The 27,177-nt window shown below is 39.0% G+C and overlaps 1 protein-coding gene and 1 long non-coding RNA gene across 18 annotated transcripts in view; both read left to right on the forward strand.

Annotated features, from left to right (window-relative positions):
- Nucleotides 1-27,177, forward strand: part of arvcfb (ARVCF delta catenin family member b) — a 280,305-nt gene that overhangs the window by 36,360 nt on the left and 216,768 nt on the right. The gene's annotated exons all lie outside the window — the stretch shown is intronic.
- Nucleotides 5,709-8,401, forward strand: LOC137071972 (uncharacterized). 4 transcript variants are annotated; one of them, XR_010904565.1, is made up of 6 exons: nt 5,709-5,907; nt 6,237-6,292; nt 6,610-6,658; nt 6,993-7,060; nt 7,235-7,358; nt 8,317-8,401. It is a non-coding gene; the product is annotated as an uncharacterized lncRNA (long non-coding RNA). The 4 variants fall into 4 exon arrangements; XR_010904566.1 differs by having other exon boundaries at nt 6,617-6,658; XR_010904564.1 differs by having other exon boundaries at nt 5,713-6,292.

Here is a 27,177-nt window from a genome sequence, read left to right on the forward strand (position 1 = left end):
CCAAGGTTATTTCCTATTAAGATCTCGGGCCTCTTTTACCTCGGGGATTTTCAGGTTTTGCTCAGATTTCGCACAAGCCTCAGCGGTCATGCAATCTGAAGGGGAAAAGAGGTGATTACAGAAAAATTGACCCTTTTTTCTCTTTTGGACTTGGGGGCCACAACATCTCTGAGAAAAGATGCGAGGACGTTGCTCTTTTTGCAACAGAGGACTTTTCTTTCATCTTTATATTCCTGTGACAAAAACTATTGTATGCTATTATTATTTGCGCTTGAATTGATTTATATTCCATTTGGTCAGTCTGTTTCTTGGATATGGAACAAGGTGCAGCAAGGCACATTTGTGTGTAGTCTTATCTGGTCACAGTGAAATAGATGGTACTTTATGGTACTCAAAGAACCTATGAAGTGTGTGTGTGACAGGGAGCAATGAGACATTAATAAACCAAGAATTCACCAGACGAGCTCCTCAGAGACTGTGCAGTAATAAGCACATTGTAATGACAAATAAGACCTGAAGAGCATAATAATAACAAAACAAAAAACTTTAAAAAAAATCTTATTTTTGTTTAAATATCAAGGTTAATAGCAGAAAATAGCAGAAGTAGACGGCTCACACGCTGCACCCGCACAAATATGGTTGGTGTTATGTGGTTCATCGCTGTCCAGTTCATAGGCTGCTTCGGTTCCTTCATTTTTAAAGGGGCTTTGGATATTTGTTTAGTAGACAAGCTGGGAGACCAGCTAAGACCAGATAACCATTAAGTCTGGCTTAATTATTTTTTATTATTTTTGTTTGGAGTTATTGCACTGTGCCCCGCACAAGCTCTTTTTTTCTGCACTCAATGCTCATAAATGCCCCATATTAAGATCATTGCAGGAGATCGTTGCAAAGCCCCCATTGATTCTTCTCTTTTCCCATGGCCCTACTGGCCTGTTAACTTCCTGCCTATAAACCATTGTTTTTTTTGACTTGTTGTTTTCAGAACATTACATAAAAGTCAGCCCTCACCATATAAACACAGACCAATTGAAATCCAGCAAATATACCTTCCCTAGTAAAAACATTTTATAATTCATTATGCCTATATTGTCTTTATTTCTGTATGTGTCCACAAGGTTGTAGATTTTTCTAGGGCTGTACCAGAATATTCAAATATTCGTTCGAAAGGTTGGTATTTGGGATATAAATATTCTTTCTTTTTTTCCGCACACGACATCCACCTCGAAACTTTTTAATAAGATGGACAGATGAATAGGAATCCAACCTTACTTAATAAATATAATTGCTTCTTATTAGCCTTAATGTTCCGTGCAACTGAGTATTCTCTGTCGAGTACACAACTAGATGAGCTTATATGGAATAAATGCATGCCTGTAATGCATGCTTGTATTTTGGCTTAAGATGTGTTTGTTTGATATTGTGTAAAATAGAATAATAGAATCAAAATGAATTAGCCTTTTTACCAGTTGGGCATGTTTGTGACTGTGAGAACATTTTTCCCTCACTGTCACATTACAGTGCGGTTGTGAACGGATGACAGTGCGGCTTTCACTTTTTACCTTCGGTTTGCCAAAGGGTTGCTTGCATATTCGTTAGCCTATTATTCTTGATGAAAAACACAACAACAAAACAGTACAATGACAAACTCCCTTAAATATGTGCGTTTACATTTCACCTTGAAACCAAATCTTCTGCGATCATCTTGTCATTCAGATCCTCACTGTCATGATGAATGAAATCTTACTCCCGCTGCTATATTATGCTGCGACTGTCGTTTGGCTCAAACTGCAGGATCAGTTTTTAATTATAGGTAATCTGTTCTCTAACTGAACAAAAAAAAAATTGACTAGAATATCAAAATGACGGTGTTATGGTGCCGTGGTGGGCAAGTGATGTAACCGGTGTTATGCCTGAACACCGGTAACAGTGACTATCACAGCCTAAGGGTGCTTTCACATCTCTAGTTCTGTTCATTTGGTCTGAACCAAGGGCAAACAATTATACATTGTTGCATTTGGTTCCTTTTCACACCACACTGATGGCTTTGGTCCGAACCAGTTGAAACGAACCAAAACGCAGGCATGTGACATCCACATCACTCATTGGCCATTGTGTATTTCCTAAACTGCTTTTCGATTGGTCAGAGTTTATGTGTGGGAAAATTCCAACAGAAGAGGAATAGCCAGCAAACTATAACACAATGGAGAGAAGACTGCACGGGCTGGTTTTGTCCCTGGCCATAATCTACTACATTGTGCGTGTTTACCACGGTATGCAAACAAGACGGTATGCATTTTAAGACCACCTCTTCAAGCAGGTCTCCGTACACTTTTTTGGTGCGCTTTTTTTGCTGCTTTCACACCTGACCAAAACGAACTGCACCAAAGAGGGAAACAAACTCTACTACGATTCAACCAAACTAAATGAGGCAGGTGTGAAAGCACCCTAATTTTACCTGTTATTATCAATCTAAATGAATCTACTGCAAAATATAGGAGCTTGTTACTAGGACGTAGCGACGGGTTCCTTTCGAATATTCGGTGTTGAGTACTTCTGAAGCCCTAGATATTTCCCAGAAACGTGTGACCAATTGCCACCATGTTAAGCATGATTGGAATCTTTCATTGTTTGATGACATATTGTACGGTAATTTGAATAAATAGCCAATATCCTGATGTCAAAATGGAAGGGCACAACAATGTGGTACATTAGACTAGTAAAGCTGCCTGACACTAGTCTTTTTCTTAAAAGCTGCAACCTAAATTTAGTAAGTAGCGAAATGTAGAGAAAGTCGAGCTCTGTACCTATATTTTTTATTATTATCATTCAAAGTCATCCTTAAAGGACAACTCCGGGGAATTTTTAAGTTTATCTTACCCGTTATACCTTTGTGAGGTAGAGTCTATAGGAAAAAAAAACGAACCGGATTGGTGCTTGCAACACGGAGCTATTACAGTCAATGCCCAGAGCCCCCATTCAGCTAAAACGGCAGTTATGGGGTCATAAACGTAAAAGGTGAAGTTGTGCCTCTTAACAGACACAAAATGCAATAAAAATGTCTGTCCAACATGAACAGGGCCCTTACATGTCAACGAGATGAGTTTAGCCACTTAGCCATTGTTTAAATTCTCCTAAATAGTGTTTTAGACGGCTAGCTGTAGTCTCGCAGTTGTAGCCAGGAAAAAAAGGCAAATAGTCCAGTTGGGAAGAGCGTTGTGTGTGTAAAGCATGCTTATTTTATTACTGCACATCTTTCCTCAAGCCGTGTGTGCCCAAATGGAAGGATAAATAAAGTTTACATTACCTCCACAAATTGGACCCGTCTTCGACCACGGAATGGCATTTTTCTTCCACCGGCCCGGCTGTGTTGTGTCTGTGTAAGTCAGTCATCCGTGTCAAGTGTTCGCAGCAAATTTTCACATTCTGTTGCCACAATTCGGAAAGGCACAAACGCGAACTATTTCTTCTTCACTTGTGAGCCCGATCAGATCATCACTCTATGAGGTCCGGTTCACGAACAAATCATTCTTTTTATTGAACCGGGCGAACCAGTTCACCAAATCGGATTAAATTGTTTCGCCTCAAATCAGCTCTGATCCCACAAGTTACTTAAGTTGCGCCCTTTCTAACATGAGTGACAGTCCCTCAGAATAGAAATAAACTAATGTCTTGAATTATTTGCTGTAACTCCAACCGTTCACTGAACCGAGAAATGTTTTTCTGAGAGATCTGATGAACTCATGAGCCACTGATACTGAGCATGCGCGAGTAACTGAACGTGCAGCAGTCCTCGGATCAGCAGTACAGAATCGAAAACCGTTTCTTTCGGATACGTTCGATACTGGGAGCCAATGAGCAGAGCCTCTTTACACACACACCACTCTTCCCAACTGGACTATTTGCTTTTTTTCTGGCTACAACGGAGTTCCCACGGGACTTTAGCGCGAGATACAGCTAGCCGTCTAAAACACTATTTAGGTGAATTTAAACTATAGCTAAGTGGCTAAATTCATCTCGCTGTCATGTAAGGGCCCTGTTCATGTTGGACAGACATTTTAATTGCATTTTGTGTCTGTTAAGAGGCACAAAGACACCCTTTATCCTTATCCTTATATATGCCCCCAAAGCTGCCGTTTTAGTTGAGGGGGCTCTGGGCATTAAGTGTAATAGCTCCGTGTTGCAACCATCAATCCGGTTCGTTTTTTCTTCTTCTATAGACTGTACTCACAAAGATATAACGATCAAGATAAACTTAAAAATTTGCCGGAGTTGTCCTCTAATAGTAAATTGCAATTTTACCTATTTAGCAATGACTTATTTTGTCCATCACTTGAAATGTGGATATTTACACTATGGAATTGTCAGGTTAGGATGTGGAGGTTTTTTTATTGATCATTTTGCCACTTTATTAGATTTTTTTATGTAAGAGAGAGGACTTTAAGTTATTGGGAAAGAAAGAGGAGTGGTATCGGGACATGGCAGACTCGAAATTGCTTCTAAATGTCTTAAGATTGTGCACTGCTAAGCCATGGCTCCAGCTATGTTTAATGTTTTAGGTTGAGTTTCAATTGCTATGGTTAATGCAAGTCTTGGATCGAATAAGGATGAATAAGTTAAAGCCACATGGCAAGTTCATCTAATAAAAATCTCCTTATGTCCACATTTTGACTTTATAGCCTCTGCTCAAGCATGTAGCCTTTTACATAACATTTTAATCAGCTTACGTTTAGCGTTATCACTCCGCTCTCACCCTCTCAGCCTTTAGAACCGGCTTCTGCACAGTTATTTAAACAGCTGAGTTTTTAAGAGAATCGTGGCTCTATTTAACAAGAGAATAAATAGCAAGGCTCTATATGTTAATGTCATGCATGCTGTTCCGGTCTTTGAGAGACTGCGAAAGCGGCCTCCGTCTCTATGCTTCTTGCTCAGCTGTAATAGGCCACAGGCTCTTAGGTTATCAGCACTCTAAAGGCCACAAATTAATACTTGTCATGGAATTGAGATCTGGCTTTTCATAGAGAACTGGACGCTTGTTAAATGCCCATCCACAAGTTAATCATCAAATAGAGCTGCTAAACAAAGTGATGATTTATTTTTTCAGTGGTCTGATTTGGTCTTATAAAACTTCCTATGTTTTGTCTGTCATTTGTATTTGGACTATGGAACATAAAGTATTTGTCGAGTTTAATACAGCATCAGAATGTCAGACAGTGATGAATCTGACCCTGTCTTAATATACACTGCTGTCAAGTTGCTTACTGTACTGTAATTGAGCAAATCTGGACTTCCTGATATTCATATGGACAGGATAGGATATGATAGGATGCCTTTTTTTTAAAAATCAACTGGGTGAGGATATTTTCTCATAATTGCAACTTTGTTGTATTGGTCTAATTATGATACTGAGAGAATTAAGCTTTTTAACCAGGACATGGACTGTGTCTGTGCGTCGCCTATCAATGACATGCGTTTCCGGTTTTATTTTGTAGAAACCATGGAAACGTCAAAGATGCTTTAATACATTATATGTTTTATAATAGATGGGAACAACAGTTTGGATACATTTAGACAGAAAACTAATTATTGTAATGCAGCATTTCTCCATCATACAATAAGTTTTAAAGTGAATTTCATGCCATTTAGCAACCCAACACTGTAACCAATATCTGTAGTTTTCACAGCATTATTACTGTAAAATGAGAAAATACTTACTGTAGAACCTGTATACAGCATGTTGCTGTAGATCTGCAAAGCATCATGGTCTTTTTTCAATGGCGAGTAAATTCTACAGTATTTTTTTTCTCTCCTGTGAATCACAATACAGCATTTTCTAGAATATTTTTTTTTTCAGCCAAGGAAAGCTACGAGATTCCCCACTTTCATCCGAATTTTTACTTCAGAAAGGTAACATAATGTATTTCCAAAGTTTACTCTTGTAAAGTCAACTGTTTGTTCAACTTTAAGAGTGCACTGAGAGAGAAAAGAGTAATGAGCGGCACACTTTCTAGTAAACTCGTCTCATGCTGTGTGTGCATTTTATAATTTTATTTCCACAAATATTTCTGCATGATTTCGATATATTTTCTAGTCTGGCAACATTTGATAACGTCATTAATTTATAGAAGGATAGTATTGTTAAATAAAAATTAAATTGTGGATGTGATCTCTTTTGGTGCTGATCCGTCACATAATGTGATCGCTTTTTTTCCTGTCACCACATGCGCGTGAGGCAGTGAGCCAAAGCCTGCCGACTCTCGACGGTCTCGAGCTGAAAGCAAACGCAGCTGAGGTATGTACGTTAGGCCTAACTTAACATATTTTTCATAGTGATTAATCATGATTTTTCTGAATGGAAACCCCCAGAAACTAGATTGGTAAAATGCTATTCAAACTTGTGGGAGCATGCATGGGCTGTAGGCTACTGTATTAAGATTTGTCTTATCCGGCAACATTACATTTTTAACGTCTTTAATTTGATTAAAGACTAACGTTAGCATTGGGAAATGACATTAATTTAAAATGGTGTAATTTTTTGTATTTATTGGCGCGGTATAGCCGTTTAATAATCTCTCGTTTCTTTTCTCTTGCTTGCTGTTGCCGCCTGAGGAATCAGACATTGAAGTTAAGCGGGCCGAGAAAACGCAGCCAGCTAGAGGTAACGTTATCTGTTAAGCTACGTTACTTAACATATTCTTAATTATTTCATGATTTTTCTGAACTTCATTGCCTTCAAGCTGCAGAAACTATAAGTTAGATTGTTAATAGAGTGCCATTCCCGACTTTTGGGAGCATATATTGTATTAATATTTGTCTTATCTGGCGAAATTACATTTATAACGTCTTTTATTTTATTAAATAGTAGCTACGTTAGCTTTAAATAAAAATTATTTGAAATTGTAATTTTTTACAGTATTGCCACACACTTTCTCTTATGAATATTGAACTTGTGATTTCTAAAACTGTGTTTTCGTTTTATTTTGTGTTACAAGAAACTTCCACCTAAGCAAACGCTGAGGCTCAGATTTCCTGCCAAACACTCCCAGACTCATCATGCTCGGTAAGATCCAAGCACTCAACATACACAATAGATGCCAATATTAAGGGTTACTTCACATATAAAGCATCTTGCACTTACATTCCAAAAATCTCTAGTTGTTACTGATCCAATAGAAAAAAAAGAGGTATTTTTTCTTGGATAGGGTAATGCATAGCCTAATGTTTTTATTTTCAGATTCTTCGTCAGAATTAACCCAGAGCACAGCGAGTGCAATTCAAAGGTCCAGATTAGCAGACAAACTGGGAAGGTGGTCATCAGGGACTTCATCGAGTATGACTGGCAGAACAACTAATTCCAGGTGAGACTTTTAATTGTTACCTTGAATACCTTTAAATGGTTATTGAAAGTCAGGGGTGGCCAGCAACTTGTCTATTAAAGGGATAGTTCACTTTAAAATTTATTCTCAAGTTGTTTCAAACCTGTATGAATTTCTTTCTTCTGCTGAACACAAAAGAGGATATTTTGAAGAATGTTGGTAACCAAACAGTTAACTGGAGCCAGTGACTTCCATAATAGTAAAAAAAAAATACTATGGAAGTCACTGGCTCCAGTTAACTGTTTGGTTACCGACATTCTTCAAAATATCCTCTTTTGTGTTCAGCAGGAGAAAGAAATTCATACAGATTTGAAACAACTTGAGGTTGAGTATGTGATAATAGCATTTTCATTTTAAAGTGAACTATCCCTTTAGGCCTGCCAAGCATCATTTTCAAATCAGGCAGTTTTACAGCGTCAACACAAGGTGATTCAACAACACTGACATGAAAAACAGGAGGAACATTGTGTGACAACACCAGCCAGTTAGAATACTTTTCCATTCAGAACTCACAAACATAAATTTCACTGTTGTATCACTAACTGCAAACATGGTATTGTGGCAGAAATGTGGGATATTCATGTACAATTTTATAATATTCATGTAGACAGTTATTAAATATTAAAGTAATGGCAAATGACAGAAACCAATTCTGTCTAATAAGAGTCGAGTTGCAACTCCATAATATTTACATTTTATCTTTTAAAAATAGGTTGTTATTTTTACAGATGTTACAGTTTGTGTTAACGAAAATACATTGACATTTTACATCTTTTGTAAAGCTATAAAAAAATATCAGCCCCGGGGGATGCTACTCCACAAACCACCAACAAAGCATATAAAAAATACTAATATTTATTTAAAACTTTATGTGTATGTCATCAACCCATCTGTCTTACTTTTAAACTTTTACATTAATAATGAATTTCTTCTTCTACAGGGCAGAAGACTCAGGCCCAGGAAGTCCAGGTCAAGTTTTAAAAGAATAATAGTTATGGAAAAAAAACATTATTGGAGAAAAACAATATTCAGGTTTGAAATCCTTCTGTTTTTAAAGGGATAGTTCACCCAAAAATTTCAATTGTGTCATCATTTACTCACCCTCAACCTGTATGAATTTCTTTCTTTTGCTGAACACAAAGAAAGATATTTTGAAGAATGTCGGTAACCAGACAGTTGATGGGTCCCATTGACTTCCTTAGTATTTTTTTTCTACTAAGGAAGTCAATGGGAAGTCAATCCCTTTAAATCATTTAATTTTTATAGATTTGTAATTTTACCCAAACATTTGAATACATATTGATTGTTTTGTTTGCTCAAAAAAGTGCTGAAATGAAATAAATTGTTCACAGAGAAATGTTAACTTATTGAAAAAAATGTATATGTTCAGAAAATATATAGATTTGAAATCCTGCTGTTTTTAAATAATTACATTTTTATACATTTGTAATTTTATCCAAACATTTTAATAAATATTGATTTTGTTTGTTCAGAAAAGTGTTTTTTTGTATGTTCAGAAAAGTGATGAAATAAAAAATGTACAGATAAATTGTAACATTGAACAAATTATGCTATACTATTTTTTTATGATTTTTTGAAATTAAAAGTGAGAAAATAAATGGCATTTGTGACAGTGTCTTTATTTTACAGTACACAAAATTAATGCAGTAATCCTGATTACAGTATAATTATAAAATACAGTACTGTGATTATTACTGTACATTTTTTTTACAGTAATTAAAAAGTTACTGCGATTATATTTACAGTAAGAATACTGTGAAATGAAATACAGCAACTTACAAGCAAATTGCTGCCAGCAAGTTGCTGTATTTTTCACAGTTATCTTTTTACAGTGAAGCCATCCAGCATTTATTAATATGATATTTTAATATTGATCTAGCTTACTCCAGTCTGCAACAAGTGTCATAGCAGCCGCGGTGCAAACGCACATAGTAATGTTTTAACATAATTTTCAACAAACATGTATCAAATATGATAAAACAGCCCCACATACGTATGACCAGAAGAAGCGAAAGCGGTCGTCTGTGGCATAATAAAAGCTCAGCTGCTGTCGTGTCGCGCTCGTCTCTCAATAGCAATCGTTTCACTGACCTCGTGCAGTTCCAACAGCACTCGGCTGTGTGGTTGTTTCTAGCTCAGCAGAAATACATAATAATGTTTTGCCTGGTCCTTTCAAAGTCCTGTTGGATTTCCTCTATAGTGTTGAAAACAGAAGATATAGAAAATTGAAGTGTCTGGATTTTATATTGCTGTGTTTCATGTTCATGGAGCAAATATAAACTCTGTGTGTTTACATGGCTTTTAAAAAATGGTGGATGTCAGTATTTTGCATGCGTTCGGCCAATCAGTGTTACAACACTGGTAGTTCCTATTGTGATAGGTTGACCCTATACTCTAAAGCAGGAGCTAATTTATTTCCCCAAAAGGTGTTCCTATATCTAAAATCATTCCCAGCTCCTGCGGTACGAGCACTCCGAAATGTGTGTTCTTCCGTCAATGGTTATAGGAACTATGAAAATGTTCCTCCGGTGCGAAAATCCCTTTTGTTTCACTCACCTCTCTTTGATATGCTCACTAAATCATTTTCTTATTTTCTAGTATGTATTGGCCAGTATTGGCCTGCCCTGTTTTTGAAATGCATTCCTCATAATAACAGAGCGTATTAAAACGTATTATCTACAGTCAGAGCTGGATTTAATGTCCACCTGATCCTCTTAAATGTCAACAACACTTCTGTAGCCTTTTCATCTGTCTAAGTCTTTTCATGTTTATTTTGTGGGTTAAATCTGCTGAGTGTGGAGGTTTTTGAAGTGTTCACCTAACTCCTGTTTTAGACAGCGTTCCAAAGTGCAGAAAAACACAGATGCCTTCCTATTGAAGCTGTGTGCTATGAAGAGAGCTGGTAGGCAGACTGGGAAAACAGCCTTGACCAAATGGACAGGTGGAGGAGTGGCTCACTGGAGTTCATTTGGATTAAGCATTTGGCACTGCAGTGGAGGCATTTTCATGGTACCTTAATATCCCACACAATTATTCATGGAGCTTTAATGTTTCCGTGTGAACTGCTGAAGGCATGTGGACCGGGGTGAGGTTGTAGTTCCCTTCACAAAACAGATACGTTAAGCTATTTCTGTCTCACTGTTTTAGGAGGGAAATTTTCTAAATAGGTCTTTGTTTTTGCTGTTCTGTTGTTTTTCATTGCAAAGTGTGCGTTCCACTGATACAGACCACCTTTAAAAAAAGTTAATCATTAACACATTTTAAAATTTAACAAACATCATTACATTTTATAATGCTTAGCAGATCATTAATGTACTAAATGCAAAAATATATTTTAAATGCATAGGAGATTCATATATTAAAAACAACAAAATGAAAAATAGTCATATTGTGAAATATTTTTCATCTGCCAGTGAATTAGTTTTAAATATTTTCTATTTTAACATATTTTAAAATGAATACCTGTGATAGCAAAGCAAAATACATGAATATTTTTGTGATTCAGTGATACATTTGTCCATGATTCTTTGATAAATAGAATATATATATATATATATATATATATATATATATATATATATATATATATATATATATATATATATATATATATATATATATATATATATATATATATATATATATATATATATATATATAATTTAAATTTGAATTAGATATTTATTGTTGTTAACAAAAATGTTGTTCTACATTTTTTTAATGTCACTATTGACGCTTTTCTTTTTAATTGAAACTCAAAATAAACTTCTTAAATGGTTTAGGCTGCTATAACTGTATACCTTTGATTTGTGCATGTTTACCTCCCTAGCAATGAAAACCCCTGCAACACGCAGAAAGAGTAGCAGAGGTGTTTGAGATGCAGAATTGTGGGAGTGCAGCTGTGTAAGTGTGTACTTGAGTATCAGTATTGGTGCTTTTGTAAGGCAGCTGAGGAAAGTGAATAAAAGGGGAAAAAATACTGAATGGCTGAACCCATAAGAGTTTCAAGAGAGAATTTTAGAAACGTGTATTATAGCTTAAAAATTCAAAAGCTATCGTTGTACTTTTGCAAGGCCAAAGAATCTTTGTATTTTGTGAATTATACATTCTTTTTGTAATTGTGAGAAGGAAAAAAACCGGATGGCAGCGGAATTAAATACTTGTAGTTTTTGGGTGAAGGTGGTGGCTCTTTTTTTTTTAACTGTTTGCTTTGCCGCCTGGCTGAATGGTTCTCTCTCAGCGTGGTGTTTTCAGACCTGTGCTTGCCTTTGGCCTCCTGGATGTTTGTTAGTGATTTTCTCACCTGTGTGTCCTCTCAGAATCTGTCTGTGAAAGGAGGTGCTCTCCACTCAACAGAAAAAGAGAGGATGAGAGGCCTCGTTTGACTTCCCTCCAAGCGCTGAGAGCTTCCACAGGACCATCCATCACTCAGTCGCTGTGCCAGCAACTGTATTCCTTTTTCCTCCTTAGCACCTGTTCTATGCTTTCTATAGAAGCATTTTAACAACTACAGTTCAATTTAAATGATCAGTAGTATTTTGCTATATTATTTTGTTTTGAAAGCAGCACGAAAAAAAAATTATCACAACATATTTTTATATAAAATATTTTATATAAAAAAATTTTTTTTTCAAAACGCAGAAGTCTCGTCCGACTCGATTTTCGATCCTCTGGTGTTTCTAATCAAATTAGCGTATTTTCCAAGCTGGTTATTAACTAACTGATGTCCGAGCTAACAATAAACCTATGAAAATTGTTTAAAAAATGACAAGAGAGCACATATACCTTTTATGGGGAGTATTTTTTTTTTAATTAAAGAGTTCACCCAAAAATGAAATTGATGTCATTAATGACTCACCCTAATGTCGTTCCACACCCGTAAGACCTCCGTTCATCTTCAGAACACAGTTTAAGATATTTTATATTTATTCCTAGAGCATATAGTGTATGCACACTTTACTGTCCATGTGCGACATCAGTTGGTTTATTAGAATCTCTTGAAGCATCGAAAATACATTTTGGTCCAAAAATAACAATAACTACGACTTTTGTTAGCATTGTCTTCTCCTTCTGCGTTTGTTTTTTTAAACCTGAAATAAAGACTCAAACTGCTGAACCGTGACATTGGTGATCGGAATCATGAATCAACTTGGATATGCTGTCGGACTAAATATAAAATATCTTAAACTGTGTTCTGAAGATGAACGGAGGTCTTATGGGTGTGGAACGACATTAGGGTGAGTCATTAATGACATCAATTTCATTTTTGGGTGAACTAACCCTTTAATTTCTGCTTAAAATAATATTCGGTGACGTTCTGATTCTGATCTGATTTTTTTTGTAATGACATTTAGTAATTAGATTTTTTTTTGTAAACATTGACAAACAATGTGTATTTTGCCTCCTAGTAAGCTAGCTATATACTTTTTATATAGTTTATCTTTTAAAAACTTTCATATACCCATTTGACTTGCTTTCCTGCCAGATCCCATGTCCTTCTTTGAGGCTGTTTGGTTTCTACTCCCACAGTTCTGTTTCTTCAAAAAGAAGTGCCTAGAAGTGAAGTGGAGCTTTTCAGGAGCTGAGTAATTTTATTGGCAAAAGGCTTGTAAGTGAGCTGATACGCGTTCATAGCTATCGACCTGGTCCCGGGCTGGCGGGACCTGCGCTCCTGGGGCATGCTGGTGTCTCTTCTCCTTACAGGCACTTCAGAGATGTTTATTCTTAAAGCCCTTCTGACAACCTCTAGCCTGACCAACCAGGGAAGGGATGGCATGCAACACATCTGACATGCGTGCAGATGTGGTATTCTCTGACTCAAACACCCATGCAGGTGCACATAAAGCTCACAATTTCAACACACACTCACTCTTAGACTCACATGTTGCTCTGGTTTTAGCCCTTTCACTTATTAGGTCTCTCTTCATTCCCTTTATCTCACTTAAATCCTTAATAAGCTCTTGCTAGTGAAAAAAGACAGAAGTATTGTATTTTTTAGTAGTGTAAAATATAAATCATTTACTTATTATGAAATATATTTTTTCCTGTACATTTATTTTAGATTTGTATTACAATAGTAACTTTTGAGTCCAGGACGGTACAAGTCAATGCAAATACTTTTCACTGTTTAATTTGGAAGATGAAAATTTTGGAGCTTTTACAAAAATCATGTCCTCTAACCCCAATAGAGTGAGATTCACCCGCTTGTTTAAAAAATGGGAAAACACTGTATATGCATTTGAATTATGTCAGTATGACAGGCAAATTTCTCTGAGTCTTTACGCGCGCACACACACACACGCGCACTCTCTTACACTCACAAACAGTCACCCTCTCACTCACTCACTTCAGGCTCCAGGTCTGAGCTGCCAAATGGCTCCTGTCAAGGTGACAGGCTTTAGTGTGGCAAGCACAGCAGTGTGATAAAGGCTGCTAGTGAGTTCACGCAGCTCCCATGGGTCTGTGCCTGTGCTCCTGCAGTGGTCAGAACGGCAGTGTATAAATGTCATTAAGAGCCTGTCTCTCAAGGGCTTTCAACCGCATTCCTGTGTTGTCAGCTCCATCCCGTCATTACACACTGTGTGTTGACCCCAGCCAAGCACGGTCATCATGTCGGTTGGCATGATAGCTTGTGATTTATTGGCATTTACATATTTTTTTGTACATAGTTTTCAGAGTTTTATTTTGTATGTGTGAATCACTCTTATGAAGCTTGTCAGTATACAAAAACAATTTTGACATAATTTTAATAATATAATTACTTTTGTGCTCTTTCACTGACACCTCAGTTACATATGATGTACTGTAACCCACTGAATACGATGTGCTGAGATGAATCTCTAACTTAGCTACAAGCTACTCATAATTTAGAGTAGTAGTTAAAGCTCTTAAAGGGGTGATGAATTGAGAAATCAACTTTCCCTTGAGCTTTTGATATATAAAAGGTCATGGTAATATAAGATTATCCTGTGAGTTTCAGAGCTGAAAACTTCCTTGTTAGTCAAAGAAAAGCTTTTATACACACCAGGCCCAGCAAACGATTGTGTGCTTCATCCTTACGTCATCGTGTGATGAAACATGCCTCTACAGAATAATAACCATGTCTAATTCAGTAGCCACACCCACCGACTCATTGAGCCTTTCGGATCACGTTAGCCAGCAGCAATAAACATGCAGAAGAAGATAGAAAGATATTGTGGAAGAACACAGTCGCTGCATAAGCTTCCTTCAGATCCTAATATTAGGAATGTGATACTTTAATTTTTTTAATGAAGTTCCAGCTCACGTGGCGAAGACATTGTATGCGTGTTAACTTAATTTCACTGCAGAATTGTTTGTAAAAAAGTCTCAGGTGCTGGATTTGCAGACACAATGTTGTGCCTTCTATATTGGATCCAACAGGAATGGTGCAACCCTATGGGTGCAACACACTTATGTGAGTAAAACATCTATTTATATGTAATATTAGTCCCGGGGCTATGTGTTTTCGGCAGGTCAATGAATCTCAAATTGTAAAATAATATTCCTTTCTTGATCTGGGCACTTGTGTGTGTGTGTGTGCGTTTGTGTGTGTGTGCGTGGTTCACGCTTATATTCACTGTTCGGGCGGGCCAATAAATACAGATATAATGTTCCAATCATGGGTTAAACGAAAGACATGATGGTGAGTACATGATGACACAGAAACATTTATGGCACATCTGTAAATTTGTGTTTGGGTGAGTTATAGGGCTGTCATTTTTGAGAAACATCTAATTAGAAAGGATATCAAATATCAAGCAATGTATTCGAATTTATTCGAATATCTACGAGCAATTGAATTGAATCAAATTTATTAACAGTCTGACAGTCATAAACAGGACTCAGGCCACAGTCTGTCTGGAAAAATAAATTGTTAACTTAATGTTTGAAACAGCAGGTTTAAGACTTGATCGATATGAAGTGCCACTATGCAATCACAACATAAGGCTACATGGAAAAAAACTGTATTCAGAACAGGCACAAACAATAACGTGACAAGTTAAACAGCAGCAGGAGTACGGCCTACAGCCTAACCTAATTCATGTCTTTATATTGTTTGCTAGAAAAAAGAATCTATCAACTTGATCTGGATCAATTGTGACCGATATTTGGTCATGGGCCTACGCTACGTTTAGAGCGCCCTCTATCGGATGAGAAGGCAAACAATAAAGTAAAAAACAAACGGTCTAATCATAAGCCACGTTTACATTCACACTTTTTTTTTGTCATTCCGATTAAAATGATTCCGATTGAAAGATTCAGAGGACTGTTTAACTTACACGAGACATTATCTAAACCGATCTGGGGTTTACATGTGCTGACTTTCAATCGCAATCATCACAGAGCAGTTTGTCTGCCGCATCAGAAATGTTAACGCTGTCTTCTCCAGCAGCTGGAATGTGTTCACGGATGGCATAGCAACTCTCAACGACCACCAGGACTTATACGGTTTTATAAAAGCTATTTATTTGTTGTAAAGTGTAATAATCATCTCAGAAAAAAATTTATTCTTCTGTCAGGCGCAGTTGGAGTAAAAAGTTCCTTGGACAAATGCTGTCAAGACGAGAGAGTTTAGCCAGGCTGTATCTGTGTCATTATGGCAACGTTATCTTCATAACATCTTACGAAATAAAACGTTTACCCCTCAGAAAAATGAACTTTCCTCTCTTGTCAACATTATAGCCTGGTGTGGCTCTTCAGTGGGGAAGGCGTGTCACGTCAAATAAGGACGCACACTTAAAAGTAATCAGGTCGTTTACATGGTGAATTTTTTTGTTTGGATTGGACTTTTAAACCGATTACAGTGCTCCATGTAAAGCATATTCGAATATCGAATATAAAGTGACAGTTCTAGTGAGTTATACCTTATAAATATGCTACAACAAGTTGAGCCTTGGGTAAAACAACTCTATATCGTGAATCATATTGTTTCTATCAACAATACATATCGTCACATTTTAATATTGCGACGCATCGTTCAACGATATATATGACACCCAGTTTATTTTTTGTTTAACCTTTTACAAACTGGCAAGTGTATGATGCCTAGTGTTTTAAAAAATAGGTTAAAATTTTAAGTCATGTAGAGTATTCCAGTCTTTAATTAATCTTCAAAATTGGCAACAGTAAGTAAACATTTCAAATACTCAAATCAAATAAATGTTTTGATTAAAGACCTTCTCCCCTAATCTTCCTTACAGAATATTGCTCTAAGCAAGATATCCAGGTACAACACACACACACACACACACACACACACACACACACACACACACACACACACACACACACACACACACACACACACACAAAAGTATGATGTTGTTCAATTTATTTAAGCAATTCATCTTGATTTAACACCATCATGTCCGGTTTCTGGTTCAAATGGGATTGATTCATGTTAAAATGACTTAAAATGGTTGCACTTCTACATAACTTGTTTTCATTTTGAAACAGCATGTTTAGTCAAGAAACACAAACAAACCGGACTTTCACTTCCCATCATGCTTTGCAAAGGAGCTGAATTTGTTTAAATAGTGCAATTTTATGAATTTTTAACAATATGAGAAAATGGGGATACTTTTTAATGTTTAATGTACTGTTATGTTGGTATTTAAAAGTTTCTGCTATGTTAGTGTTTTAGTGGGGGGAGGGGTATCGTGTGTGTGTGTGTGTGTGTGTGTGTGTGTGTGTGTGTGTGTGTGTGTGTGTGTGTGTGTGTGTGTGTGTGTGATCACGGTCTCTTGAAGAGTGCGTGAGTGCTGAGTGAACACTGGCAAGACTTAAAAATAAATGCAAATGATCAACTTCAGTGACGATGCAACACTGCCTCGATTGTGCAAGTGGCAAATCCTGTGTCAACTGTGCAGCTCGATTTTAGTGCAGATGCAATGCGCTGATGTGAAGCCATTTGAGCATTTTAAGAGGGAAAGAGATGGAGCTTGCACACAGTGATTCACTCGTGCTGTTTGTGAACTGTACGTCTCACAGAAAGTTTTCAAATGATTTGGTAAGTTATTTAAATACGAAATATGAGTTGTACCCCACCTTCCACACAATATTTATTTTACCCGCACCGGAAAGAGAATGAGACTGCGCCGATGCAGGTCATGGCCTCGCTCTTACGACAGGCGCGCGTCTTGTGTCGTCAGCATTAGATCGGTTTATGAGATCGGCCTTTTTAGAGGCCGCCGATCAATCATCCGAAAGCGATTATCGGCCGATTGAGATCGGTTGACGATCAAACGGAGCACCCCTAATAATATGTATTACCATTGTTGTGAAGTGTAAAGCATGTACTTGGGTTGAGGACCTGCTATATATTTTACAGATATATTTTACAAACTCTGTTTAATGTTCAAAATATAAACAAGGCCCAGTTCGACGCCGGATTTTCCAATCGCCTATTGCTAAAGGATGGAGCAGTCCCAACGATAAAGGTCCCAACGTTAGGACCGCAGGCGGTGAGTAAGACTGATTCAAATGTCTGTGTTTTTGCCTATGCTCATCAAGTAGCTCAAACATGATCACGTATAGTTAATTGATCAATGGAGCATGCGATGTGTAGTGCGTGTACATTTGTTTAGCTGGCCACTATATGTGTAACTTTATGTTTGTGTATTGTAAAAGCACTCCAAACAACAATACACAAAGAGTGGGGCAATATGTTGAACTAAATAAGCACGCTTCTTCATTCAAATGCGCTACTATTCCGTGTCTTTCTATGTAAACACTAGCCTGCCGTGCAAAACCAGTCCGCTTACTTGTCTACACAAACCACGCGTAAACACACACACACACACACACACACACACACACACACACGTGCACAACTGCACTTCCCACATGTACACCTTCAAAGACAAAAATACGACGATATAATTCAAGTATAAATATGTAAATAACACAAGCCGCTAAGCATATTATATAGTTAGTGTATAACTTGTACCACATAGAGACGTCCTGCTCTAGTCGTTTTTTGCTGCTGCTCCTGTTCAACTGCAGCCTCTGGGTCTGATTCCGGATCATAGATGTATGGCTGTATCTGATTAAAAGCCATATTTTATTTTGAATAAAGTTTTTCCCGCTGTTAGGGATGACACAGCTTTACGACGCACTCAACACAAAACAGCGGCGCGTGTAGCCCTTAGCACGTTACTGCGGGGTAGTTAAATCACTTTTGGACCAGTCACAGAAGACTAAGTTCAACTCTCTGGAGGAAGAAAAACTGATGCACAGCAAGAGCAAGAAGGGAATGACTACTCAGACATCAAAATTAGATATTAAGAAAATTGTATTTTTGTATAGTTCTTGTTTTCTAGGACTTTTTCTTAATGACTGTTGAAATGAAAGATAAAAGACAGCGACAAAAAAAATATATATCTTTACAAAAAAAAGATATTAATTAAACAGTAGTGTTCAAATGGAATGTCAAATAATAAACAAAAAAAACAGTGTCTTAATTCAACATTGAATGTCTCAATTCAAAATCAAGGTCTCAAATCAATTTCAGTGTCCCAATTCAGATCCAATGTCTCAGTTCAGATCCAAGGAAGCAAAATAATGTGGAAAAAAATTATTGAGGAGTGGTTGCACACGGTTGATGGGAAAAAAAACAATTCAGTCCAAAAAAAAAATAATCAGTGACGTTATCTCAATAAAAAAAATGGAAGGGAAAAAAAAATTAGTTCGGTCCAATAAAAAGAATAGGAAAGAAAAATCTGTTCTGTCCTACCAATCTATATTTCACACTGTTGAAATCACATCACCAGGTACGAAACGGATGGGAATGGCTCGCCAGTCCAAGCAACGTGCACACAGCAACAGGCAAGGACAATTCCACAATGGCAATCTCAATCGCTGGAGCTCAGGATCGACAGCAGACGAAACATGCACTCACATATGCATAAAGAAAAGAGAGAGGGGGAGAAAAAAAACCCGGCCTTGCAAACAAAGCCAAAAAGAAAATAATAATTAATCACATCTTCACGGTCATTATATTTCACTTCAATTTCAAATAACCTTTTGTTTTTTTTTATCCAAAAACTGTCTGTTATCACTTTTACTCTCATATACACAGAGAACACGCATGCTAATCACTCACGTGCGATTGATACACTAGGAATCTATGTACAGCGTTAGCAAGACTAGCACCTCATGTCATACTTAATAGAATGAAACTGACTTCACAAATATTGGCATTGTTTGCTTTTTTTAAACATTAACACTTTACATACTCACTTTTTTCTCTTAGTAACTCCAAATTACATTAACACAATCGTCCAGTAAAACGCAAATACATTACCCTTTCCATATGTACATGTTAATTACTCAGATACACGTTCTTACATTCACAAACTCACTGAACATATCTTGAATGTGAAAATGTAACTCACCAAGGAGAAAATAATCCAAATAACAAGAAAAACATTAAAAAAAAAAACTCTTGTAAACGTTGATTCAGGCTTCTTCAGGAAAATCCTCTCTTTCTCAAACTCAAACGTATCTACACTCATTAGTGTTTGATAAGACGCACTTTCAAAAGATTCACGCTCAATTTCGCCGTTTTTTCCTCTCTTATTTCTATCTCTTATTATATCTCTGCAACCAAGCAAGCAGACTCGCTTGACTTCTTCATCCGAACGATCTCTAAGGGGCGGGACTAACCTCTAGTTCAACCAATACGGGTTCTCAGATCGCGCCAACCAGTTTCAATTTGCATAAAACAGAAATATTTTTTATGTATCAATTTCTCTTATTATTTGAAGTACGTTTTAAGTTGTATTAATGACATTTTTTTCTACATATAAGGCATGATGTATTTTCTTCTCAAGATTCTATTTTTAACCCTTTAGTGACCTGGGTTACACCCTCCCCTCCTGAATATATGCAGGTCCCTCTGCATGTACGGGGCTGACTGGTCACAACAGGATCAGGATTTGTGGTACTGGCTGAAGATTCGGAATCATCCAAAGAGGTAGTTAAAGCAGTACTAAGGCCTGTCAACAGGGACTGGATGACTAGGCTGAGGGGATGTCCTAACTGTGAGTATTGGAGTCGTCTCGGGGGTTCTCTTGGCCGTAAGGAACGTCTAGGGACAAAACTCTCTTCCACTTGAACATCCTGTTCCATCTGATCCTGATGGGAATTCACTTCATTGTTTATCTCTTCTTGAGTCAACCTCCCTTCCTCCTTATAAGTGCTGGACAATTTCTCCATTGCTTGCTCAGAGAACTCCTTTAATGTTACTTGAGGTTCTTCTCTCTGTCTTTGTTCTACTGTCTCAGTTTCTTCTCCAGATTCATCATCAGACATAGTCGCTCCAGCCGGATCCAGTACAGATAAGGAGTTTCCCTCAGGTGAGTGACCAGGTAAGTGTTCCACAGATTCTGTAGGAGGTTCTTCTGTACGCACTTTACCAGGTAAGTCAGTTACAGGCCTTTCAACACTGATTAATTGTCTGGATTCTAATCCTGAAAGAACTTTGGTGTCAATGTCAAACTCTCCTCCAGTCATATAAGAAAACTCAGGATCCTCCTCATAATCAGAAGATTGATCGACAGATCCTGTTCCTTCTGTATTTTCAGTATCCCGGTAAGCTCTTGTTCTGGGTCTACGGTTGAGACTCTGTTTTGGTAACTCTTCTGATTCATCCACGTGAAGAAATCCACATGGCAACAACAAGTCCCGATGCAAAGTGCGGATAGGACCATCCTTTCCCTCTGGCTGGACTACATACACTGGGATGTCAGCAACTTTCCGGGTAACTACATAGACATCTGGCTCCCATTTGTCCGCAAGCTTGTGCTTCCCTCTTAGTTTAACATTCCGCACAAGGACTTTATCGCCTACTTCGAGAGCAGAAACCACCACACGTTTGTCAAACCTGCGCTTGTTACGTTCAGCCAGTTTTGCTGCATTCTTGATAGCAATCTCATAACTTTCCTTCAAACACTCTTTTAGATCCTTCACATATTGAGAGTGAGACTTGGTAGGTCCATTCACTGGCAGACCAAAGGCCAAGTCAACTGGCAGCCTGGGCTGTCTCCCAAACATAAGCTCATAGGGAGTATATCCTGTCACATCATTTCGAGTGCAGTTGTAAGCGTGCACCAAGGGCTTCACATACTCCTTCCAGCAAGACTTCTTCTTATTTTCAAGAGTACCCAACATCTGGAGAAGGGTTCTGTTGAATCTCTCTACCGGATTTCCTCTCGGATGGTAAGGAGTAGTTCTCACCTTGCGTATGCCCACAATGTGACATAGCTCTTTGATCAGGCGCGACTCAAAATCTGGCCCTTGATCGCTGTGCAATCTCTCCGGAAATCCATAATGTACAAGGAAATTTTCCCATAGGCATTTAGCCACAGTCTGAGCCTTCTGATTTCGGGTGGGCATAGCCACTGCATATTTCGTGAAGTGGTCTGTAATGACCAGTATATCTTTGGTGTTACTCTTATCTGGCTCTAAGGACAAAAAGTCCATGCAGACCAACTCCAATGGTCTGGTAGTCTTGATATTCACCATAGCGGCAGCTTTCTCTGGGAGCTTTTTCCTACGTACACATCTCTCACAGGTCTTAATTTTCTCTTCCACAGATAATGACATCTTTGGCCAAAAGAATCTGGTCCTGGCAAGGTCAAGAGTCCTTTCCATGCCCATGTGCCCCATGTCATCATGGAGACTCCTCAATACTGTTCCTCTCAAAGCAGAAGGTAAGGCTAGTTGGTAAAGGGTGGTTCCTTGATCTTGCCTCTTCCTGTAGAGCACTCCATCTTTCAATTCTAGCCGATTCCACTCTCGTGTCCACAAGGCAATAGCAAGGGACTGGCTCTTTGGGATAGGAGGCTTCTCTTTCAACTCCAAACAATCAATTATGATTTTAAGATCTGGATCCATCCTCTGCTGCTTCATCAACTCTTCATTGGATAAGTGAGGAATAACAGGGAGACCATGCTCCTTTTCCTGTTCAAACTCATCAGGTAACACATCTGCATGTAAAGCCAAAGATTCAACAAGGCCAAAGAAAGGATTTAACAATCCGCAACCATTAGGGAACTCTCTAATCTGATGCCTTTCACAGATGGCTTTTATGGCTTCTGGCAGAATAACAGAGTCTTCAGCTGCTGCTTCATCTAGATGATGAAGGGTAAACTGTTTTATCCTCTCCCTCTCTTTTTGAGACACCAGATCGTCCAAAGGCTCTTCCTGTGGACGTCGAGACAGCCCATCAGCGTCCTGGTTCTGGCTTCCAGCCCTGTATTGTAGCTTGAAATTGTAGGTAGACAGGCTTGACAACCAGCGATAACTGGTGGCATCCAGCTTTGCAGACGTCAGAATGTAGGTTAAGGGATTGCTATCTGTTACAACTACAAATTCCGTTCCATACAGGTAATCGCTGAACTTCGACGTAACTGCCCATTTGAGAGCTAGAAATTCTAGCTTGTGAGCTGGGTACTTGGTTTCACTTTTCGTCAATCCTCGGCTTGCAAATGCAATCACCCGCATTTGTCCTTCTTGCTTCTGGTACAAGGCTGCTCCGAGCCCGGTCGTACTGGCATCGGTATGTAAAATGTACGGGCTCTTTGGATTTGCAAATCCTAGGACAGGAGCAGAAGTGAGTCTTTCAATGATTACGTCGAAGGCTTGTTGACACAAGTGATTCCATCTGTCCCCAAACTGCTCTTTGGGGTCAAGGTACTGTTTACTCTTGTTTTGACTGTGACCTTTTCGAAGTGGGGGATAACCTGTTGTGAGATCATTAAGAGGCTTGATTATCTTAGAGTAATCCTGGACAAACCTCCTATAATATCCAGAAAACCCCAGGAAAGATCTTAATTCCTTGAGGTTCCTAGGCCTTGGCCAGGTTTTAAGGGCCTCGGTTTTCACCGGATCTGTCTCCACTCCATTCTCAGACACAATATGGCCCAGGTATCGAACAGATGTCTGAAAAAACTTGCACTTCTGAGGTGACAATTTTAATCCATATTCTTTGAGCCGTTTCAAAACTTGCAACAGACGTGACTCGTGCTCTTCGAGACTTTCAGAGAAGACTATCAAATCGTCAATGAAGACTAAAACTTCTTTCCTGTTCAAATCCCCCATGCATCGCTCCATCAGCCTTTGAAACGTACTAGGGGCATTGGTGATCCCCTGGGGCATCCTATTGAACTCCCAGAACCCCAGGGGACAAACAAAAGCAGTCTTTCCCTTGTCAACTTCTGCCATCTCGATCTGATAATATCCCGATTTTAAATCAAGGACAGAGAACCACCTCGAACCAGTCAACACTGAAAAGACTTCTTCCAGATTTGGCAAAGCATATGCATCTTTGATAGTCTGTGAGTTGAGCTTTCTGAAATCAATACACAGACGAACAGAGTTGTCCTTCTTCCTCACAACCACAATAGGGGAAGCAAAGGGGGATTCTGACTCTCGTATGATCCCAGCGGATAACAATTCTTGCAGATGTTTCCTTACCGCATCAATGTCTTGAGGGTAGATGGGTCGAGCCCTGTGTTTGAAGGGTGTCTCGTCGTTAAGCTTAATATGGTGGGTGACTTTATCAGTGTGCCCATAATCTAAGTCATGCAAGGCAAAGACTTCTGGCATGGAATTCAACTGATCTGTTATTCGGTTTTTCCATTCAGGTGACAAGGGTGAATCTCCAAAGTCGAAAACGAGATTGGAACTGATAGGGGCTTTCGCATTCACAGCACTGGAATTTATCTGTTCATTCTTCATTACAGTCTGGACAGCGTGCATCTCAGCAATTATAGTTTTCGGCTGGATGGCGATATCAGTCTGGGTCTCATTTCTTAGCACAACTGGTAACTGATAATGCCTCTTGGAAGGTAAAGTGTGCAAACATCTTGCAACCAGCAAACCACAAGGTAAGAAGGGTGAGGTTGGTGACTCTAAAGTTACCCATTTCTCTACATGAGGACTGTTCACCAGGACATGTCCATCCAGGACCACTGTATTCCCGGCGGGTACTACCTCTGGAACTTTCCCCTTGAACTTCACCCAGCCCACCATATCGACACATGTTTGTTTGTGTCTTGCTTCAAGAACTCTTAGCACGGCACGGTAACCATGAGAGCTGGATTGAGGGTATGCTGCAGGCTTCTTGATATAATCATGGTAAAGGGCATCTAATGAATTTGTGCCAATCAGCACTTGAGGCATATTCATCAAATCTGGAACCACTAATGCTAAGGTAGGGACCTCTGTTTCTATTCCAAGAAACTCTCTGGGAAACTTTAAGACCAGTTCCACATATCCAAGATAAGGCACTGCTTGTCCATTCGCCCCTTCCACCTCCAGTAAATTGTTCAGTGACTTTAGAGGACAGTCTGACAAGTGGCGTTCATAGAATGACCAGGGAATTGTGGTGACTTGGGATCCTGTGTCCAAAAGGCAAGAAACTTCTTTTTCACCAACAGAAATTTGGGCAGTACACTTTATTCCCACTAAACCTCTTGGTAAGTTGCATGAAGGAGACTTGCTACAAGCATGTTGGTTGAACGAGTGTCTATAATTCTTTGGGCAATTATTTTCTTGTCCGGTCTCTGTATGCCCCTCTACGGAGACCTTCCTCAGTTTAAAGGTTGCATAGCTGCAGTGTGGCGCGAATCCCACTGGGCTTGTCGTTCTCTTAACTTGAGTCGTTTTTCTGCAACTTTAGCGGGGTCAGGAGTATTACCACAACCGCTGGCAAGATGACCGTCCTCCCCACATCTGAAACAATACCCCGGACGGGGTCGGCTATCCAGCATTTGACCATTTCTGGACCACTCTGTTGCACTTGATTCAGGTATCTTGCGCTTAGGAAAGTCTCTGGACTGAGGGAATTTCTCAGGACGGTTTCTATGCATATCAGAAGCAGAGATTTGGATTTTCAAATCAGCAATCTGTCTCTTCAAGTCAGTGATCTCAGTCACTTCCACCTCATTCTTTTTTGAAACAGCTGCAGCTTTCATAGCTGTGACCTGGGTCTGTAAGTCAGTGACAGCTTTTTTTAGTTCACTCACTTCATCTGTTTTAACATGAATGGCTTTGTCCTTCTGGCCAGAATGCTTTTGCATGGAAGTAACCTGAGCTTGAAGTTCACAGACTTGCTTTAAGAGAGTTGTTTCAGCGTGGCCAACATCAAGCGCATCGCATGGTTGGACAGATATCTGGTGGGTTGACATTCTAAATTTTGAAGGAGCAGGGCTTTGCTTGTTTAGTCCTAAATGCTTCCTCATTCGTTCTTCTTTTGAGGCATTTTTGTCTTCTTCTGTGCGAATGAGCACTACTAATTCTGCGAATGAAGGTGGTTTGGATTTTCTCTTTTCCAACTGAAGGTCTGCGATGAGGCCATTATCCCAGCAGCCGCGACAAAATTGCTTCAGTAGACAACAGTCTTTTTCACTTTCAGACATGCCACCTCGTCGAATTGTTGTGCTCAAGAGAACTTGCAATCTATGCAAATAAGTCGACGGTTTCTCGCCATGGTTTTGAAGAGTGCTCATAAACCTGGCTAGCAACTCATCTCCATCTTCAACAGAGCCATATACAGACTCCAGCAGCTCCAGATACACAGCAGGTAGACTTTTGGGGGAGACATGTTTGACAATATCTGCAGCTGGGGGAAGCAGACTGTCAAGAATTTTCCTTGTTCGATGCAAATCAGAGATAGAAGGATCTGTCATAAGAAGGTCGACACTCACACGCCAAGTGTCGAAATCTGGCTCGTTTCCGGGGCGAGGAATTTTACCAGAAAAGGGGCGAAGACGAATTAAGGCTTTTTGTGGTGGAGCTGCTTCATTTGCCTTCACAATGTGCTCTACCACCACTCGTTGTACCGTGGGTGTGTCGAGGATGCTTGCTGAGATGGCTGGAGACACCATAGTAACAGGTATGGCTCCACTGGCTTGCGATCGCAAAGGTGTAGCAGTAGCTGTGCTCTCCTTAACCGGGCTTTTTAACTCTGGGTTCTCATCACTTAACAGAGGGGGATTGCTGCCCTCCGGAATCAAGAGACCATCACCAAGATTGCAGTAGCTCACGTCCTGTGATTTCGCTAGTTCTTTTTCAGAAGCACCAACCTGATGAATTTTTGCCAATTCCTCCTGAAGCACATCTTGAAATGACCTTCCACTTGCACTGGCAATTGCTTGCAGTTCTTCGAGGTACCCCTTGGTAGCATCACTGCTGTCAGCTTGAGGGCATATGCTGTCTAAGGGGCGTATATGAAAAGTAACACTCAGGTCAGTAGGGCATACAAATGTCAAGGGTAGTAAGGGCCCTAAATTGCGCATGGCAGTACTATGGGCAAATTCCACTATGGCATTACGGTGGAATTTTGAGGTAGGGTCATCTATAAGTAAGTTACGTTTTACAGAACCGTATCGAAGCAAATATGCTTCCACAAAGTGGTCTGCTTCAGCTAATGTAAGGCCACTTACGAGAACTGCATTTGAAACGTTCACATTTTCTTGTCTCACTATATCCATTTTGGCTGTTTCAATGAAATAAATTAGAACTTTCCCTTTTTCCTCTTGCACTTCAATAATATTTTTTCTGTTTTTGAAAACTTTTTTTTTTTCCTCCTGGCTGAGCTCGCCAAATTTTATGTAGCCCTTAGCACGTTACTGCGGGGTAGTTAAATCACTTTTGGACCAGTCACAGAAGACTAAGTTCAACTCTCTGGAGGAAGAAAAACTGATGCACAGCAAGAGCAAGAAGGGAATGACTACTCAGACATCAAAATTAG

This window comes from Pseudorasbora parva, chromosome 3, assembly GCF_024679245.1.
Source record: "Pseudorasbora parva isolate DD20220531a chromosome 3, ASM2467924v1, whole genome shotgun sequence".
NCBI lineage: Eukaryota > Metazoa > Chordata > Actinopteri > Cypriniformes > Gobionidae > Pseudorasbora > Pseudorasbora parva.